This window comes from Lemur catta, chromosome 8 (genome assembly GCF_020740605.2).
Source record: "Lemur catta isolate mLemCat1 chromosome 8, mLemCat1.pri, whole genome shotgun sequence".
Classification (NCBI taxonomy): domain Eukaryota; kingdom Metazoa; phylum Chordata; class Mammalia; order Primates; family Lemuridae; genus Lemur; species Lemur catta.
In genome coordinates this window covers 1870460-1885527 of record NC_059135.1, presented here as the reverse complement: position 1 = coordinate 1885527, position 15068 = coordinate 1870460, and the positions used below count along the sequence as shown (strand labels likewise).

The 15068-nt window shown below is 60.6% G+C and overlaps 1 protein-coding gene across 10 annotated transcripts in view; it reads right to left on the bottom strand.

The window, feature by feature from the left end:
- HDAC4 (histone deacetylase 4) overlaps window positions 1-15068 on the bottom strand; it is a 256229-nt gene that overhangs the window by 180224 nt on the left and 60937 nt on the right. The window contains exon 1 of one of the 10 annotated variants that reach the window (XM_045558652.1): window positions 4155-4212. The exons of the other annotated variants lie outside the window; for them this stretch is intronic. The gene's annotated coding sequence lies outside the window, so the exon portion shown is untranslated. Of the gene's footprint in view, window positions 1-4154; window positions 4213-15068 lie in introns of those variants that run through there. 10 annotated transcript variants of the gene reach the window in all.

Genomic DNA, 15068 nt, shown 5'->3' with positions numbered 1-15068 from the left:
GCTAGTGCTGACTCTTTGATTCCAAAGTCACCCCATGGCATTTCCTGCGGCCTCAGCTACGTTTCAGGGCCTCGGCAGGTCCGGGTCACTATGCCAACTGGCAGTTGGGAGACCTGCACTGGTTTTTAGAACTTTGGATTTATCTAATCATTTCTGGCTCTTTTTCCTTGAAAATAAGTCACCTGATAACAAACAGAGGCAGGACTGCAGGAAGGTGCCGTGGACAGGGACACGGTGGGCGCCGTCACCCTCCCAGGCCCAGGGCCGCGCTTCAGTGAGGTCATAGGAGGCCCGGGAAGCGCAGCCTTCAGCTCGCCGGGGGGCCTTGGTAGCAGATGAATCCGGAAGGCCCTGGATGAACGACTAAACTCACTCCCAGGCCCATCTAACGCAGACAGTCCTGGAACTATTTGCTCTAATTTCCCTTGACATTTAATATTTGATCATTCCTGCCAAAGAAATGAACAGTGATCTAGAAGGCTTCCAAAAGATGTTCCCCGCGGTGCAGGAAAAAAATAAAATTCTCATTTCTGTTTATTTTTATGTTAAAGAGAGAAAAAAAGAATTAAGCTTTAGGCTGCTTCCTGTAAGGGTTGGCCTGTGCCTCATGGAGCCTGTGTCGGGGGTCCGGAGGGCTCCCCAGAAACCTTGGGACCCCATTGCACCACTCTGGGCAAGTTCTGGCTGAACTGGGACCAAGGCGGCTGGAGATGCACCTGAACCCAAACTGCGGCCCCAGGACGAGGCAGGGCTGCAGCGGCCAGACACCAGCTCAGGGGCTGCCCCGAGGCTGCGCCCCACGTCCGCTCCGCCCCAGCAAGGAGCCCCGTGCTGTCCCTGCACATGGCGCTTGGCCGCCAGCTACGGGCCAGCCACCAAGGTCCCCAGCTGAAGACCTGGCCCAGAGTCGACTGGAACTCAGACGCTGGTGCCACAGCGAAGGGTTGAGACAGAGGCACACGGAGGTGACGTCCAGACGCTGCAGCTCACGCACCATCTGGGACCTTGAGGTGCTGCCGTTTGCTTAACCAGGACAGAAACTCCCCTGGGCAGGCAGACTCGAGGAGTGAGTAACCAGGGCACGAGGACGCCGCCTTGCCATGATCTACGGCCCCGCTGGCTTCCTGTGTCCCTAGCTGAGCGTGTGGCCCCAGCACCCCAGGAGTCACAGCAGCCACCTCCGGTCTCAGGACGGCGTCAGACGGTCACCACAGCGGCACCTTCCTGCTCCGTCCCACCTGACCCGGGGCTGCACCACCTCAGAGGCCACAAATGTGACAAAAAAGTCTTAGCAAGACTGTGCTCCTCACTTCAGAGCTTGCAGAAAGCCCAGACGCAGAGGGGAAGCAGAATTCAGAACAGAAGGGAACTGCGCTCCTCGAATTCACGGAGCAGCACGTCCTGCCACAGACGCCCCACGTCAGACAGCTACTAGCTCTGCTGCAGGGTGAGGTTCCTCGTCCTCACACAGCCACCGCTACCAACGCAGAGGTGAGAAGGTGCTGGAAAAAGACGGAATCGAGTACACTGTGCAACAGACAGCGTGAATCACGGGTCAGGAAGTCTGCAGGAATCGTAATGGCTAAATACATTTCATACAGTAAAAAAGTCAATGGACTAAACCATAAACAAACACCAAACCAAACGGTTCTCCTAACCAAACGTCTGGCGAACACAAGCTCAGGGAGCAGCAGAGGAACGTCCGGGCACTCTGGAAGCAGCAGGACCTGGGATCAAATCCAGTCCCCACCGATGATGTGGCTGGCGCCCCGGACAAGCTGTGGCTCCCAAAGCCTGGCAGACCCCTGGGCGTCCCGGGGAGATGCTTCTGGGCCCTGACACGGAGCAGATCCGCACACGCCAGAGCCGCTGCCTCTCCAGGGAGGCGCTGGGCGCAGGTGACGTCCAAGTGTGCACACGGTGCAGATATTCCGGGGTCCCGGCAGCCCCAGCTGTCACAGTCCCCACCTCACTGACCAACACCAGGCGCCCGCAGAGGCCTCCACGCGCCACGGCAGCCCTGCTCCTGGCTCCACTCCAGCACACCGGGACCAGCACGGACAGGAACCTTCCGCCGCTGTCTGCAAAGCCACGAGATCACGGCTAAATCTCATCTATCCAGGACTCAGCAGCGTGGGAATCATCACACTTCGCCTACAGGGGTGTTTACACTAATAAAACATAGCACGTTGGCACCACTTTCATCTAATCATTACAATCTCAGAGAATGAACCGTGTCACACAACGAATGCCACTTCCTCCACGGTGCACTGAGTCAGGAGGCCGTCCTGTGTCATACCCTATCTTACTAGCACTGGTGCCAGCCTGCCACCAGGAAGACTGCAAAAGTCAACACGGCAGTTGTCAGCAGCGGAGTGAAAATGTGTCACTACTGGACCCTCCTGTGCGACAGGATTTTTGCTTATTAGTTTTTTCTTCTGACGGCAGAGACTACAGCCAAGTGCAGAGATCCCAGTGCAGCCACACGCCCTGTGCAGCGACCGGGACAGAGGTGCTGTCAACACTCTGAACAAAACACTGACACGGTCTGGTCACAAGCGGATGTGCCAACCCCCCACACCCCTGTGGTGCTGGGACGTGGACACAGAAGAGGTGCACACGCCAGGAGGGGTGAGGTGCTCCACAGGTGTGCAGCGGGAGGGCAGCTGCGCATATCCACCTGCATTAACGCTTGGCGGGTTCCTGAGCAGCACTCACTTACAGGCTAAGGCACTGTCGAGAACACACACGCAAACAAAAGCAAACCCTTGAGTAAGAGAAGCGGGCAGAGCCGCGGGTGCGGCCTGTCTGCGCTGGTGACGCCCGTTCTGCGGCCGCCAGACCGTGCGAATCTTGGCCTCCCCGCTCTGCCCAAACTGCCCGGCTCTCGGGTCGCATGGCAGGAGAGGCACATGCCAGACAGGACACGGCAGTGACAGGACACACGCTGAGAGCCTGTGGGGACACAGTGGGACCGTGAGTGCGGGGGAAGGAGGAGACAGAACGAGAAGAAGGAGGGTCCCCTCTGAGGACCCCCACAGTGACTCCACGAACATCTCCTGAATTCCGCCGTTAACCCCCTTTTATCCTCGCAACTGAGGGAACTTCTGCCCCTGGCGACTGGAGGAAGCCCCTGGGCGGCGGCAGGCTCGTCCCTGCAGCAGACCCCTTCCTGCCGCGCCCTCCGGGGCGGCCTGACAAGGACCATGAACTCAGCAAGGCGCCAACGCCACCAGGCCGCTCAGGGTGCAAGGCTGCCGTGCCAGCGCCGTACCCCTTCCATCCCAGGGGGAAACGCGGAGGACCGGGCTCAGGTATTCAAGTAACTGGACACAGAACAGCCCTCAGGCCTCTGCCTGAAGCCTGCCTGAGGCCGCACTGCAGGCAGCCATTTGGCACATGTGGTTACTTAGGTTAAAATTTAATTTAATTTAAAATCCAGCTCCTCAGTCCCACCGGCCACACCTGACGTGCCCAAGAGCCACACACGGCCAGTGGCTGCCCCAGTGGGGGAGCGGCTGTGGACTGTTTCCATCACTGCAGAAAGTTCTGGATTGGAGGACGGAGGAGGTCTCCTCTTTATAAAGCTATCTTTGTAACCCAGTGTCTCTTCCTCTTCTTCCACATAAGCAGGAAAAGCCTCCCAGCCATGCCTGAGTCTGCTCTGCGAATGTGGATGGAGCCGGGCCGAGTTCTGCCGCAGAAGGAGCATGAAACACAGAAGTGGGAACAGCCACCTTCGTCCCCCCGCAGACGCGGGGAGTTGTGAAAACACCCGATTTTCCCCTTAGCGGTTCCTACAGGCTGTTTCCAGACTGCTCTTCCCCTCTGTCCTGCCCCATAACTTCGCGTTGCCTGGCGGGGAAGAAGCGGGGGGAAGGGGAAGAATGGAACCCGGGTCCCACACTACCCGTGCCCCATGCGTTGCCAAGGAGACCCCTCGGGGGCAAGGCCCCTTGCTCTGGGCTTCTGTCTTCTCCGGGACCACCGTCTGCCGCTGCCCTGGGCCCAGGCAGCACTGCCAATTCCTCAGCGCCTGCCCTCTGGTGGTCCCTCAGCCCCTGCGGGGAGCGAGGCCATTTCGCAGGGTCCCTTCAGGCAGAGATGGCCGACACCACTCCTGGGGCTGGCTTGTCTCCTGTGACCTTACTTACCGCCAGAGGTGCCTCTGGAAAGACGGTATCTCCCCCGCCCGTGCTCTGGTTCTGACAAGTCTGCCTCCCATCCCGGCCGTCATCAACAACAACAGGACGGGGTCCACGCGTGCAGCGCGTGAGTATCCACCGCTGTGGGCTGCGCCTCCTGCCTGCCGAGCCCCAGGGTGACCGCCCTGTCCCTGCTCTCAAAGCAGCCACGAGCCTGGGACGAGGGCAGCAGCCAACGGTTGGAGACGTCAGGCGAGGGTGGCCACACGGGTCCACTCCCTAAATCCGTGGGTGCGGTTTCTTTATGCAGAAAAGCAAGAGGAAGGCGTGCGTGAGTGCTGTGCACGAGTGCCCAGCGCTGCTACCGCGTGGTGCCGAACGGTGGCCCTGGCTACACGGTTCCTCCAGCAGAAGCCTGTTCACCACTGCCCCGGAGATCACACCTAAGACCAAAGTTACAGCCTTTTCTTTAAATGAAGAAAAGTTGCAGGGCCCTTCACTGCGAAGTCAGGAGTGATTCCCTCACCACGGAAATGTCCCCTAATGACGCTGCAGACAGACAGCGGACCGAGCCAACCAGAAAGCATTCTGACGCCACGGTGTCGCCTGTGGAGAGAAGGAAGCCGTAACGCCAGCCGGATCACTTTGGAAAACACACCACTCTCTCCTGACTGGGCAACCGTTTTCCTCCGAGGACCGTCCACGATGAGGGGACAGGCAGAACCCAACACCGGCCAAAGGAAGCATCAAGCCAAGTTTCGGGCGAGTTCATGGCAAGCCCAGGGCAGGCAAGCTGGCCGCACACTCATCTGGCTACTCGGGTGGGAGGGACAGACGGATCTTGCGGGGCCCGTAAAGTTCGCCACGCCGGGAAGCAGGAGCAGAGCGCAGGCCCCTCCACGGAGCCCAGCTTAGCCAACACCCTTGCCCTCTCCCCCAGCCCACAGACGCCTCGCGGAAGGCCTAGGGACAGAACACGTGACCCTCCCACGGGAGGGGAGTCCACGTGGTGGCCACCACCAAGCACGCCTCAAGGCTCAGCGAGCGCTTCCCCTTCCCCAGCCACGCAGTGGAACCACCGTGTCACCCAGAGACACCGGCGGAGACGGCCCGGCCCTGACACCCTCGCTGCAGGGCCCTGGCGGGGAGCACCTGCCCTGCCTTGCTCCGCGGCCGCGCCGCGACAGCCTCCGAAGCATTTCCAAGGACCTGCCCGCAGGAAGAACCGTCACAAGTCAGCCACCTGCAAACTGTTCACTCTGCAGAACGGGAGGTCACCTTGCTCCTCCCCCGAGTTGAGTTCTCACCCATCAGAGGGCCTGGCTGAGCGTCTGGGGAGTGGGCCGCTGACAGCCCCCCGCAGGGGAGGGGGGTGGGGAGAGGGTGACGATGGCCCCCGCAGGGGAGGGGGGTGGGGAGTGGGCCGCTGACAGCCCCCCGCAGGGGAGGGGGGTGGGGAGAGGGTGACGATGGCCCCCGCAGGGGAGGGGGTGGGGAGAGGGTGACATGGCCCCCGCAGGGGAGGGGGTGGGGAGAGGGTGACGATGGCCCCCGCAGGGGAGGGGGTGGGGAGAGGGTGACATGGCCCCCGCAGGGGAGGGGAGTGGGGAGAGGGGGCCGCAGCAGAGCCCCCGGCCAGGCAGTGCCCGCAGCGAGGAGGGCACCCCCGGCATCGGGCCACCACTCCACATCAGGAGTCCTCAAAGCCACCTAAGTGGGGAGGCGTCATCACCCGGGTGTACTGACCGGGAAACCGGCTCGGAGTTCAGAGTGGGCCCCAAGCCTGACTCCAACCCCAGGGTGTGACGCGGGTCTGGGCTGTTCCCGCCGGGCCTCTCAGAACCTGTCGGGGTGCCTGAGGGACAGGGTCCCCGGGAGCCCCAAGGGTGGGACGTTTGGTTTCTTTGCCTTTTCATCCACTGTTTCATATTTGTTTTTGTCTTTCTCAGTGTCTAGTTAAAATTAAACTTTCTCTCTTCATTGAGAGCTGTCGGCTGTAAAGGGAAACATTCCTCCTCCTCCTCCTAACAAGGCCACGACACGTCCACAGCACCGCCACCTCCGTCCCCAGCCCCCACGGACGGAACGCACACAGCAGCGCTGCCCTCGGGCCCCGGTCCCTTCCCTGGTGCGGCTGTGCGCTCCGCTCGCTCCTGAACCCCCTCAGAGTTCAGGGAACCAACGAGCTGAGTTGTGGCCTCAAGTAACACATCCAAGCCAGTCCTGAAGGCTGTTTTCTGCGAGAACTGCTCCCTTGTAAACGGCACCACGTAGCAGCTCGAGCCCCGTTCCTCGTTCTCGGAAAGCAGCTGGGCAGACGCACCCCCTGCCGGACTGCAGGACACCGCACTCCCCTGCACCCCGGGTTTCTCGGGGACCAGGGGCCCCACCTGCTCCGTAGGCCTCTCCCCTGGCGTCCCAGTCCCTGCCCCTGCCAAGCACCCACTAAGGACCGGGCCCACTGGCCGCGCTACAGCTCAGCCCACCAGGCCTGCCAGAGCCCTTGCCCTCTCGGGGCCGCGCCCTGTAAGGCAGGCACCAGCTCTGCATCAGACCCCCGGGCACAAGCCCAGCTTCCCCCACAGCAGCTGACCCCAGAGCAGTTGCCTAACCTCTCTGACTCGGCTTCCTCATATATAAATTAAAAGCAGCAAATTCGAAAAGCCCAGAGCTGGGAGGCCCCGAATCGGCGTGAGCACTGGGTGGGGAGAGTGCAGGAATCGTACCTGCTGCAACTACTTTTATTGCATGCTGTGAGGATTAAATGAGATAAACTGTGTAAACACGGGGCACATCGTAAGCATGGAATGACACCAGGTGGTGGCATGGTGTTACTTTCATTATTAATAATCTGAAAAAGCAGATTAACAAACCAGGCCCTGCTGAACGCAGAGCCCCTGAGGACAGAGCCGTAATGTCACAGACGTGAACACATCCTAAACACTCAGCGTGGAAACAAGCCCACCAAGCTTCTTGCTCTTCAAAGGACACGCTGTTCTAAAAAGGGACCTGGATGAAGGAATAGACTTCACAGGGGGCAGTGTCCCTCTGGCCAGGCCCCAGGAACACAACTGGGCCCTGCTCCAAGCCCCTGCGGTCAGGAGCCCTCCATGAAGCTGTGACCCTCACACCGGGCGTGTGGACCCCGGGGGTAACTAGCCTACGTAACAGGGGTCGGGATGACACAGTGCGAACGTTCACTGTCAAGCAGGACTAGGACTCCACTCAGGGGCTTTCCAGGGTTAGCACGCGCGCGCACACACACACGAGAACGCAAATGCCGTGGAGCCCAGGGTCTCTGTGGTGAGCTGCCGGGCCCAGCGAAGAGCACGTGGTGAGGCCCCCTCAGCCCCACGCCCCCCCCACACCCAGAGGACAGCCCGGCACTTTCTCCCGGCCGGCCTGTTCTTGGGGCAGCTGTCATGAACAGCAGCTGATTTTTTTTTTTTTTTCTGCTGTCTTCTAACTGTAACAGTAACTGACAGTCGCCCAGGGGTCCCTGTGCATCCACCGGGATTGTACGCAGCCTTTGGAAGTGACAGCAGGAGCCCTGGTGGCCGACGCAAGGGGTTATCTGCCGAACCTCCAGCCTGGTTACGTCCTTCTGAACGACAGCAGGACGCACCGTAGTCCCTTGGCCCAGACAGCTCTGCCGAGCCGGCACTGGCCGCGCTCTGGGCCTGCAGCTCCGTTACCGGCGTCGGTGTGGCCCACAGCACCTCTCCAGGCTGTGACGGACGTGCAGGTGGCAAGACGGCCCCTGCTTCTGCCGCTGTCCTCGGGGAAGCCACTCTGCCAGGCCCTGAAAGGAAGGGCAAGGCCTTTCCAATTTTTCTTTTCCATTTGTTATATTTTTGTGTATTAAAAAAATACTACTTCTGCATGAACTATTGTCAAAAAGCAATGCTTAAAAAAAGTTCCAGAAGTTTCCAGATTTGTCGGTAGAAGGAATAAGAATTGGGTGTGGTTTTCAGCCATGTTCAAACAGCTTAGCTTCATTCAGTCACTAACCGCATTCTGGCCATCCTGGCTAACGGGCAGATGACACTTGCCTTTCAAGTTTAAACATTAACACACACACAGTTACATCTGCACACGTGAGTCTGCAGCAGACACACTCTGACCCCAACTCCCTACACACTGTAGGGAAGAGGCCCTCCCTGTCCCACAGGCCACGAATGCCACAACACAGGATGACCACGATCAAGGGGACACGCAGCCACCCGCTTGCAGACTGATAAAGCGCTGAGGGTGAACTCCCACAGCTGCGATCGCTCGTAGGGCCCTGCGCTGCCGGGCCTAACACATGAGAGTCACTGCGCTTACACGGCCACTTGATGATCCAAGACCTCAGAGAACGCCGCCCACCTCGGCCAGTCCTGGTTCTGGACGCCCACAGCGGGTCTCGGTTCAGAGGCCCCAGCTCTTCCCTGGGAAGTCGCTTCCCAAGAGGATCCGATTTCCACTTTTCCTCTCACTTCCCCTGTCCTCATAAATTCAGAAGGCAGAAGAAGCTCAGGTCTTCGGTGCTTCTGGGGTGCGTGGGCACGTCTGGGGCTGTTCAGAGCAGGCCTCTGCCTCCCCTCTCCACCTCCCGAGGGGCCCAGGGCGACCCGGGAGCAGCAGGGCCTCAGGCCGGGTGGGCGGCGCTGTCCTCCACCAGCTCGTCCTCCCCGCACACTCCCACGAGCCCCAGAGGGCCGAGCTGTCCCCACGACCCTTTGCTGCTGCACCCCTGGCTCTGTGCCTTCTTCTCACCAGGACGCCCAGGAATGGTCTGAAACCTGCCGTGGAGGAGCCCCTGGCACAAAGCCCAGGGCCTGGGGTGGGCTCTGTGCCCCAACAGCTGCCCTCCGATGGGCAGGGACTGTGCCTGGGACCCTCCGGGAACCAAGAAGGGCTCGGTTTGGAGCCAAGTACCACACAGCCGGAGGCCCCGCACGACAGCGACCCCGATGGCCAGGGCCGGGACTTGGGTGAAGGCCTTGAAGGCCCGGTGGCCACAACAGGGCCCACGGCCAGCAGGGACATGGCCAGACAGACATGTCCCCTACACTGTCTCTGCAAGTCCCCACTCTGACCTAGAAAACGCAGTATCACCGCTTCCTAGACCTCGCACGACTCCGTAACCACTCTGACACGTTTTTCTGCGTAACCAAAGGACACGTCCTGCCAGAGAGAAGGAGCGACAGAGAAGCTCTGCGCATTCAGGCCGTTTCCCAGCCACCACACCAGGGCTGGACAAACACCTCTGAGGCAGATCTTCCTCACGTTCTCTTTTGGAGCAAGCAGGAGAGCCAGGACTCAGGGGCACGGCTCCGCGGCACGCCCGGCCAGCGCCCCGGGACTCGCCCCTCACCTGCAGCACACACAGTCCCGCAGCAAACACCCACGAAGTGTCCTCGTCCACCCGAATGCGAGTGGCCATGCAGTGAGCCGGGAGGAGCCAGAGGTGACCTGTGTGACGGCCCTGCATGGGCGGGACCTCCCACCGACAGGCCTGGGCAACCCATTCACCCTCTCTGGGGCTCGGCTTCCCCAGTGAGCGGGGATCACAGAAGTTCCTACTTCCGTGGTGTGCGTGGAGGCTCATCTAGGACACTGCGCTGGGGCTGGCATCTGGAAAGTTCCCCTGTGAACATGAGCTGTCATCTCACAGACAGACCGTGAGACACCCGAGGGGAGCCGCTGGGGCTGGGACCACTTTCCACCTCACTGTGGGGGCTCCCTGGGGACACAGGACAGGATGACACCTGCCTGGCGTCTGGCAACAGGTTTTCCTAAGAGGTCAACACTTCCTGAGGCTTTGACAGACCAGCAGTGTGGGATCGCGGCTCGGATTCTTAGCTTTCTGCTTCTACAGGGTTTTCGTCCCAGAGTGAGAAAGCTGCAGACCTCTCTGGAAGATCAACGGGAAAGAACAGTGAGGAAGATATTTTTGGGTGTTAGTCACAGTGGAATACGTCACCTCCATCCGCGGCCAGCTCTCCGTTGCTGCTGGCAAGCAAGGATCTACATTTCTGATCACGGCAAGTCAGTTTTTCATATTTCAAAAGGGCGAAGCCCCACGTCTGTGGTGCTGTCCAGGCAGAGCACGGTTAACAAGGCCTCCATGTGTCCAATCTGGCAGCCTGGCGCAGGGGCTCGGCCACCGGACACCTCACATCTGCTGACTTCTGGAGCCCCACGGCACGGAGCCTGCCGTCCGCCAGCACCTCACGCTTCCGGACCCATCCGTGCGGCAGTGGGGCCTCCCGTTCCGACTGCTCCCTGTCACACAACAAGCCACCGCCGGGAGCACTGCCGGTCCCTCCACCCCAAACCCCGTGGGCGCGTGCCGTGGGCAGCTGGGTGGCACATGCCCCCACCCCTCCGGGGGCTCAGTTTAAACGTCCTAAGTGGATTCTAAATAACAAACCGCTAGGTCACCCTGCACGACACACTGTGAAGTTACATAACAGGACACACAAAGTCCTGTACAAGTTTCTCAATAAAGAGTTAAATGTACTGAACTGGCCCCTTACCTTCAGCCAAGACTCCGTTTAATTCCAAAAGCCCCTCCACAGCCGTCCTTCTGGGGGCACTCGGCTCTGACGGAGGGAACTTGAGCCTGCTCTCCCGGGGCGCTGGGACGGACCCGCCGCTCCGCCCGACATCTGGTTTCTATTTCACGCCCATGTTGTCACGTTACATAACACACAGATGATACGCGAGGTCGCCACAAGAGTCTCGGCTCAAGACTCGCAGAGAACGCCCCAGAACACTGTTTATATCTGGGGCCACAAACGGTCACCAAAGCGGACTTAGCGTAGAGGCTGCCGCATTCCAAGTTTAACCCAGCAAACACCTCCGGAGGCAGGATGCCACCCTGCCCGCTACGTTTCATTCAAATTGAGTCCGTTCCCCATTTCTTCCTCGCCTTCCACATTCAGGTTTGAGGAAAGTGCAATTTACGCCTGGCTCGCACTCAGTTTCTCTGTGTCTGGAAGGGTCTTTGGCCTGGAGACGAGCAGGAGGTGACAGCACACGGGGCCACAGAGAGTCGGGTCAGGACGCACCGAGAGCCCCGCCAGCCATGGGAGAAGAGAGACGTCAAGTCACAGGGTCTCGCCCGGGGGCAGAGCACTGCCAGCCAGGGACCCGGGGCCCTTGGAGCCTTATCCGGGAGGCAAACCCACCAACCCACCCTGCCCCCTCCTTAGCTTCTCTGGAAGGCTGTGAGCCCTGCCAGCAACAAAATGCCACACTGCACGGGAGCCACTGATGTGGCGTGTGGCAGGGGCCGGTGGCCCGGCAGGAGTGCACCCTGGAACTGCCCCCACCCACGGGGCAGACGGCGTTTCTCCAGAGCCGTCCCGGGCAGCCCATCTTCTCGGCCCAGAAGTCAGAGTCCACAGGGGGTTAAGTGTCAGGCTAGTTAACTCCCGAGGGGCTTCGTGCGTCAGGGTGCGCAGAATCCAGCCGCCAAACCACAGGAAGCCCCGTGGGGTGAGCAGCCTGGGGCAGTCGTTCACCCTTGGGGTGGACAGTCTGCCCGAGCAGAAGTGAGAACGTCAAACCTCTTCCCATGAATGCACAGAACCCACAAGGCAGATGTGATCAGTAGACAACTGACGGCCCAGGGACTGAGGGGTCTGGCCTGTCCCAGCCGTGGGTGGATGCCCCAGTGTCCCCCAAGCCTGGTCCAGGGCTCTGCAGGCGGCAGAGACACACTGGAAGGACAATATTGGTGTTTGATGGATTCGGGACTTCGCTGTCCTTGCTGAGCCCACGCAGGGAGTGTCGCTGGGGAGGTGCTGTCTGGCAGGTGACATTCAGTGGGAAATGGGTGTAGCCCGTCTGTCCGGAGGACGGGAGGCTGGGGCTGAGGGAGGTCTGGGGCTGAGGGTGGCACTGACCCCAGCCTGCAGGCACAGGGGCCGCTCCGCTGGCAGGGCTGACGGGCTGCAGCCGCTCCCAGCTCTGCCCCGGTGTGTAGAGGTCGTGAGACAAGCGGGACTTACGAACTGAGGCCCCAGAGCCAGATAGGACCAGGGCCTGGAGCCAACCTGCAGCCCGACAATGGGCACGCAGGCGGCGGGGGCCAGCATCGGAGCCTGGAGGGGGTCTCAAAATTGGACCACATGCCCTGCACAGGTGACCAGGCCGCTCAACTAACTGGGGAGGGGCTTCTGGAAAACGGCCTTTAATTAGAGTACATTCTCCTAATCTGGGGCCCTTCCTTGGGGACGGCTGGGCAGTCTGTTGCTGCCTGTGTCTCTAGTCACAAGGCGCAAAGCAAAGGGAACAGCGGAGAAGAGACCACAGGCTCCGACAGGTGTCCACGGCCAGCGGGGAGGCAAGGCTGCAGTGGCCGGGCGCAGAGGGGCCCAACACACCATCCTCTAAGACACACACACGAGTGGGGCTTCAACCCCACACCCAGGCTGACCTGGATCACTGCTGCCCCTTCTGGGCCGGCCAAGCCGACACCACAGCCAGCGCCGTCGGAGGAAATAAACTGACTTTAGCCTGCTTGAGCCATAGAGTGAGCCAACATGGTGCCACAGTCCAACAACTATACGCTAAGAGGAGCCTTTTACACACCCTGCTGGTGTCTGTGCTGGCCGACGTCTGAGACAGGTCACTCTTTTTAACCATGACACCTCCAACTTCCTTCCGACAGCCCACACCCCACTGTGCGCTGGCCCCACTGTGCGCTGGCCCCACTGTGCGCTGGCCCCACTGTGCGCTGACCCTGCTCTCACAGAGCTTCCAGTCTGGGGGCAGCCGGATCAAAGAAGGAAAAAGCGCAAAGGGCGAATAAGTAGACAGACCCCCGGCCCCTCCAGAGCAAGCGGCCCCCACGGACGGCGTCAGCCTGGGGGCACAGGCGCTCCTGTCGGAACATTAGGATCAGCCACAAACTCGTGCCTGTACTAGAGTGGGGGGCAGTTCGAATCAGCCCCTAGCAGTGGCTGACGGGCAGTGACGGAGGACAGAGGACACATCCTGCCACCAAACGGGGAAGGGGTGGTGGGTGCCGGTCCCTTCCCCATCTTCCAGCCCCTTTCCCACTTTCCCATCGGGCAGGGCTGGCCCATCTGCAACGCTAGGGGCCCTTCCCTAGCTGTCCCTCTGCCCTGGTCCTCCCCCCAGGATTGACCGGTCCAACCCCTGGGTAGAGTGTCACCTGCGGGAAGGTGGTGCCACATGGGTCCCTCCCCCCACTCCTGCCCACTACCAGGTTTGGATTTGCAACCTGAACTCAGGAAAAGCCCAGGCTCCATCGTGGCCGAGGGTGGCTGGGAGTCGAACTGCACCTGAGGAAGCACCGAGGAGGACTGGACAGAAAGCCCCCTGGGGGCTCCCAGAAACCAGGGCACCCACCCAGAAAGGCAGGCGCTGGGCGGTGGGAGCCTGGGACCAGCACCACCAAAGGTCTGGGCCTGTGGGCCAGGGGCCTGCATGCCTGGGTCGTGCTTCTCGTTCCTCCTTCCTGGGGCCCAAAATTGAGCCCGGCAGCTCCCAGACTCACTCGACCCAGTTCAGCCACCAGCCGAGAAGGGGCCTCTTTCCCAGCTCCGGTTTGCAAAGCTCCCAGGAAGGCCGGCACGCCCACTCCCTGCCTGGGACCAGGCGTTTTGTCCTTGGGGGCAGGGGAGGCGTCTCCTAGATGAAGCAGGAAGGACCTGGTGCCCGCGGTGGGCCCTTCAGGACACGGAAGAAGAGCTGGGGCCTGGGCCCTGAGGCAGGTCCCCGAGGAAAGTCCCCCTGGGCACCGTGGGTGCCTCGCCTCAGCACCAGTCCCTGCAGGCTGCCTCTCGCGGGACAGCAGCTGGGTGAGACCTCCACACAGGGAAGGGGGCAGGGAGCCACTGGCGGAGAACCACTCTCCACTGGGCTGGCCTGAAAGCTCACGCCACAGCCACCCATGCGACAGATGCCAGCGCTATCTAGCCACATTTCTACAAAACCCCACAGGCGTGGGATGAAAGGCCTGCGGATGTCTCCTGCCCAGTGCTCTGAGATCTTCCGCGGGTCAAGCAGCGCCAGCTCCACCTCACGATCTCAGAGAGTGGGGTGGCCACGTGCAGCCCCAGGGCAGAGCGTGGCAGCACAGGCCCCACGGGGAGGGCTTGGCCCTGCTGCCTGGCCCCTCCTGAGCTCTTGGCAGCCTGGACTCAGAGGGTCCTCTGCCTGTGCCCAGCGGCCTGCATGGGCACCACAGCTGACTCATGGCACCAGCACGCTGGCCTTGCGCCGTGTCGCAATGTTTGGCATCAGCAGGCCCCAGCCTGCAGACACCCGATGCGGGCCATTATATCAGGCAGCATTTGTCAAGCGCCAGGCAAACAGCAGATGAAGTGTCCCTGGCCGGCGTCAGCTGCCTTGATCCGCAGAACACCTAACACCTGGCATCTCTTCCAGAACATCCGGGAAATGTAAAGTCTGAGTGTCACACCAACAGGCTGAAAATGACAGATTTAAGACACAAATGACACCAAATACCAAGGACTTCGTAAGCCCCATCGTTATTTCCCGGGAGGGGCGCAGAGGAGGCACTGTGACCTAGACAGGCAGGTCAGCCTGGCCCCTCCCAAACTGCACACAGCGGACTCAGTTTCTCACAGAACTTCAAGTTTTGTTTCTGTTCTAAACAAATGTTAAAAAGCATATTTTAAACTATATTCTTTCACAAAATTCCCATGCTGAGGCTTTTTAACAGGTGTTAAAACAGTGATGGGACAATGACGTGGCAGCTTTCTGCACAGTGACACAGCAGAGCGCAGTCTGCCCGAGGCCGGCTGAGCCCTTGATCTCCGGGCCTTGGGTACCCCCCGGGACAGCTCTGGGCCTTCCCCGGGAAACGACGAGCTCAGGGCTGACTCTGAAGTCCCCCAGCTCCGAGCTGGAGGACGGCAAAGCCTGGAGGACGGCAGC